The following is a 5,719-nucleotide window of genomic DNA, read 5'->3' as shown; positions in this document are numbered from 1 at the left end:
GAACCAACCCCTGAGAACTTGAAAGCCTAACTTACTTATTGATGGAAAAGCTTATATTTATCCTTGAAGTCTTTTTTTTTTTTTTTTTTTTTTTGGCCGTACGCAGGCCTTTCACTGCTGTGGCCCCTCCCGTTGCAGAACACAGGCTCCAGACGCTCAGATTCAGCAACCATGGCTCACGGGCATAGCCACTCCGCAGCATGTGGGATCTTCCCAGACCGGGGCATGAACCCATTTCCCCTGCATCGGCAGGCGGACTCTCAACCACTGTGCCACCAGGGAAGCCCCTATCCTTGAAGTCTTATGAACAGGTGACATAACTGTCATTTGGGTACCTTCATTGGATCTCATTGCTGAAGATACTAAGCTGAGAGCTATTTTCCTGTGTTAGCTGAGTATTAGAACAGGATGAGTCCCATTTTTTCATTTCTAAGGTTCTCTTTCAAATTTTCCTTTTCTTGCCTATTTCAATTCATTATTTACCAATTAATTTAAAAGTCACCTTTTTTTTTTCCCCCAGAGCTACCATTGACCTCTTTAATTTTCTCCCTGGATATCATCCCTCTCTAGCAAAAGTAACAAATCCTGTGTTTGCATTTGATTCCTCAGATGAGGCTGATGAGGACAGACTTGTGCTAATGAGGTCAAGGGCATGCATATAAACCACATACATAGCATATGTGAGCCACATATGTCTTGTTCTTTGGCCACAAATTGCACTCCTGACTTTACATTGTTCTCTTAACAGCATATCTTTAATCACAAGGGTTGAAGGAGTGGAGATGATTCTTATGGAGGAGCAACTCTGCATTCATGTTTCCTTGGGAGAAGGCCAGGATTGTTATCTTTATATCTGAATGATACTGCATTCCGACCCTTAAAACATACCTCTCTGTAGGAGGCAGGGTTATGAATAACCATGCCATGCCTACACTGAAAGTTTAAAAAATATGTAATAATAGAAGTTAATTGAACGTAGTTTACATTTGCTTTTTGCCTGATGTCTAATTCCTGTTATTTACTGTATGCTGCCTGTTTCATCCTTGCCTCCCCCAGCTGCTTGTCACCCGAAAAATAGAACTCTTACTGTTTGACTCTTGATATCTGAGAATCGGAGCACTGGCAAGTTGATATTCTGAAATCCCCATTAGAAAAAGCAGAATCGGGAAGGTGGTGGGCAGTGCCTGATAGTGGAGCAGAAGCATTTTTCGAGCATAATTGCAATATGACTTAAGCACTGTGGATAACATGACCCTTAAAGGTTGGATGAGGCTTTTCGAGAAAACTTCGTTTTCCTTGGACTATTCTCCCCACCCTGCCTTCCGTCTTTGCCTGATTTACAGAAGCTGGAAGACATTTTTGCTAAACTATGAAACTGAATTCTTAATCACCTCACCATGGCAACCCCATCATTGCCTAGACATATGCTGTATGTAGTCCTTTTGAGAACCCAAGTGTCTGTTAAAGGAGCCCACACAAATCTTCTGTGGGGTTTTAACAGCCTTCGCAGAGAAGTTCCCATGTTGTTCTCAGGATTAGGGGGTCTTAGGCTCCTATTTTACTAGATAAAGAGTGGTGAGTGATGATATTTATATCAGGGCTTCTTAGCCTGGGTTTCATTGATGATCTGTGGGGAGTCTGTGAATCTCCATAAACTATGAAATTTGATGTGTATGTATATTTTTTCCCAGAGGAAAGAGTGAGGATTCATAGCATTCATCAGGTTTTCAGAAAATTGCAAAGCCTCCCTTACACCGTTGAGCCCGTGCCTTAATTGATTGGTAAATACAGAATTTGCTATATATAATTTTTAAACTTCATTAATATACTGTGAAAATAAGTGAGTCAAAATGGGATTTTTAAGGAAAAGAGAAGAATTCTCAATTAGCATTAAAATCTGTTACCTGCTTGCTACTCTGTCACACTGGTAACTGACAACCACACCCAACTGTTCTTAACTGCTAGACCATAAAATCAACCACATTAAATGGCATATAGTGTCCATTGGAAAAGGGTGCTGCCCTGAGCTAAATGGTGGCTGGGAATACTCACTGCCATTGAGGGATTGGTGTGGCATTGACCCCAGACCAAATTATGCGGTAGGAATGAAAAAATAAATGTTGCAGTGGTTTACTGTCAGGTACTATGCTACATATTTTCATAAACTAAACTTTTTGCCACCATCTTGTGAGGTAAACACTACCATCCTAATTCTATAAATTCAGAGCAGTGAAAGACTTGCTCAACGCCGTAGAGTCAGCAAAGTGTCAGAGCTTCAATGAATTCTCATTTCTGTCATTGCCTGGGATCTTATGAGAGCCTAGAATCCGGAGTGGGAGAGCATCCCATGGAGTGTTTGAGCCAGATTCTGGTGTTCGAGCCTGAGAAGTAATTTACTTCCCACACCTTTAAGAGAGCTGGGCAGTCTGTGCTCCATGATGACTCAGTGGCTCCAGCAAGTGCAAGTCCCTATTTCTGGGGAGGCCACGGTTCTGTCCTCTTGAACAGCTCTGTCTTGACTCTGTTTGCATGTTCTCTAAATAACACTGGTATTAGCCCACACTGAAACCACCTCCTCAGGATTTTGAAGTGCTGTACAAACAGTTAAGAGAGAGCATTGTCTAAAGCCATATGAAAGGACTAGAATTTGTCTGGTGAACACACATTTTGCAATCATAACACCTTTTACTCCCACGGCAAGCAGAACTTTTTCTTTGTGAAGGAAGCAAGCAAACATTCCATTTTCAGAGTAGCGATGCTTTTTAAAGGGACAGAGCCAGCAGTATAGCTCTTGATTTCCCTCTCTTTGCCATCAGAGGGGAAAAGCAGTCTTCTATATACAATTCTTCAAAGTACTTGAAAGGAGAATTTGTGTTCCTATTACTTGAGTGGATCCATGTGGGCTTTATTGACAAGCTAGTAAGCATGGTGTTTCAAATTGTGGTCCACAGCACCCCTGACATTAGAATCACCTGAGTGCTTAGATTAAACTGCAGATTCCTGGACTCCACACTATACCTACTGACTTAATCTCTTGAGGGGGGATGCGGCTCAGGAATATGCATTTTAGCCACCCCTATGGAGATTCTTATGCACACTAAAGTCTGAAAATCACTGCAGTGGAAGTACAAACCCCATGATAATCCAAGTTAGAGTATTTTTGTTATAATGGTATTTGGATAAAATGAATCCAGTAATTACATTCCTTGAAAGAAAGCCAAGTTAAATGCAGCTTTTCTGTAGTGAATTCACACATGAAAAAGAGTTTAAAAAATCTGTGGATAGGAGTTGATTGTCTTTAAGAGCTTGAAGGGCTAGTAGATATATTCTGCAATACCACAGAGGTCAGAACTAGTGTTATATCTTTAAAACAGGAAGGGGCAGACTTGGAAAGACTGAGATCTGCAATTAGACTGGCATAACGGGGTTGAGGCAGGCACAGACTCAGCTGCAGAGTGTGGGAGGAAGTTCACAGTGCAACAGGCAGAACTGGTTACCTCAAAATATGGGAAACATAAAGAATGTTGAGAGCCTAGGTCAGTCATTGTGTGTGTAGGTGTGTCTGTGTGAGATGGGGTGAGGCATTGCAATGGGAAATTGAAAGGCCCTCTTATCTGATGTGATCAGGACTAGGGTTAGCTAATCAAAAACAATCACAGCAGGGAGTCTTAAAGATACACATCTAAGTATTTCATTTTAACTTAAAACGCTCATTTAAGAGCTTTACTATCATTCTCTATCAAATGAAATACCCCCAAATATCCTGATATTAGCCACACTTCCTCTAGTTTTCTGTCTGAAGGTGGGACTCTTCAAAATTGTCTTGATGGTCCTGAACTCCACCGCTGGAATTACTCATTTGATGAAAGGGCCTCCCCCACTACCTCCTGCCCCCAGTTGAGAGCCAGACTTCTGTGGGGAGCTTAAGATGAAAATTCTAGCTAGGGAAAGTGTTCTACCCTCTTTTTATTTCTTCCCCCTAGGGAGGAAACTATATCAATGAAATCTAATTACAACTTCCTTTGCCATTTTTGGAATACAAAGGGATAGATTTCTCCTTAATTTATCTGTGGAGACACACATATATCAGAGTAAGCAAACAAGTAAGCAAGTGAGCAAGCAGTGTTTCCAAATTAAGGGGATGTAATGAGGAAACCACCAGATGTTACTCATTTTCCCTAAATGAAGATATGCAATTTTAGGAACAGAGCTCAATGACTTCGGCCTACCTTCTTAAAAAAACAATAGTAGTAATTTATCAGTCTCCTCTGTTCTGAGGAAAAGAGCACTTGGATTTCGCATCTCCATTGGTTTTCCAGTTGTTCTGGTACCATTTGCTGCAATGGCTATTCTTTCTCCAGTCAATTACCTTGGCAATTTCATCAGAAATTGATTGAACATATGTGTAGGTCTATTTCTGGACTCTCTGTTCTGTCTCACTTCTCTAGGTCACAGTACAAGGGATATTACCAGGAGCATGCTGGTAAATGTTTACCAACAGGCACTTTGGGAGCATGGGTGCAAATGAACAAACAAAAAACCCTGATTTGTAGCGTTTGCTGATTGCCAAGGTATAAATTCTCCAAACGTGGTCAATTTCAAGATACTCTGCACTACAAACTCCAGCTGCCTTAGACTTCCCAAACTATGTTCTCTAGCTCCTCAACTCAGTGAGACTTCCGTTTCTTTGCCTGGGTACCTTCTTCCTATTCTGAGTTCTGAAAAGTGCCTCTAGGCAGAAAGCTGAGATGATCATAAAGATGACCTTGTTTCCCTTCTCTCAGAGATCACAGACCTGTACTGCCTCTAGTCCAAAGTCTGAAAAACAGTTGTTTCATACGTTTTGTATAATTTTCTAGTTGTTTATGGCAGGAGAGCATGTCTGTTATCAGTTATTCCATCATGGTCAGAAGTGTTTCCCAATTAGCTTTAAATGCCTCACTCTTAAATATGAATATATAGTCACAAACCACCGTATTTTTGAGGAGAGCCTCCAACATGAAACATAAAAACAAGCAAACAAAAGAATTTGGTAGGAAACAGATAATACAGAGAACAGAAGGAAACATTTTTTTAGATCTAGGATATCTTTAGAGAGTTAAGATATTTAATCCATGAACAGGGAAAAAGGATGCTGTAAGAAAAGGAAAAATCAGAGAAGAGAGATGTCTTAGAAATGAAATATATGCATATATGTGTACATGTATATGTAATTATGTATATACACATATACATACACTCATATCTGTATATAAGATAAAATAATAAGTTATGGATTGGAAGAAAGTTCAAAAATTTTTTCCTAAAACTTAGAACAAAAGGACAGAGATAGACAGTAGGAGAGAAATAATTAAATATAGGATCAATCCAGGTCATTCAATAGTGCTTTCAGAGAAGAGAAGAAATAAAAGAGTAGGAAATTAAAAGAAATAATTGAAGAAAATTTCTACATTTAAGGGTCACGTCTTCACAGTTTTCAAAGGCCCAGCACAATGATTAATGCAACACACAACAAAGCACATTGTCACAAAACTTTGGAACACCCAGAATGGACAGAAGATTTTAAAAGCCTTCAGAGAGAAAGAATGTGAAGCATACAATGAATTACAGAAGAGAATAACATTAAACTTCTCAGCGGCAACATTAGAAAGTAAAAGAGGAATGAATGCCTTCAAAATTGTGAGGGAAAATTATTTTTGACCATGAATGCTATACTTTA

This window comes from Mesoplodon bidens (genome assembly GCF_964165515.1).
Source record: "Mesoplodon bidens genome assembly, chromosome: X".
NCBI lineage: Eukaryota > Metazoa > Chordata > Mammalia > Artiodactyla > Ziphiidae > Mesoplodon > Mesoplodon bidens.
This window is presented reverse-complemented; position numbering follows the sequence as displayed.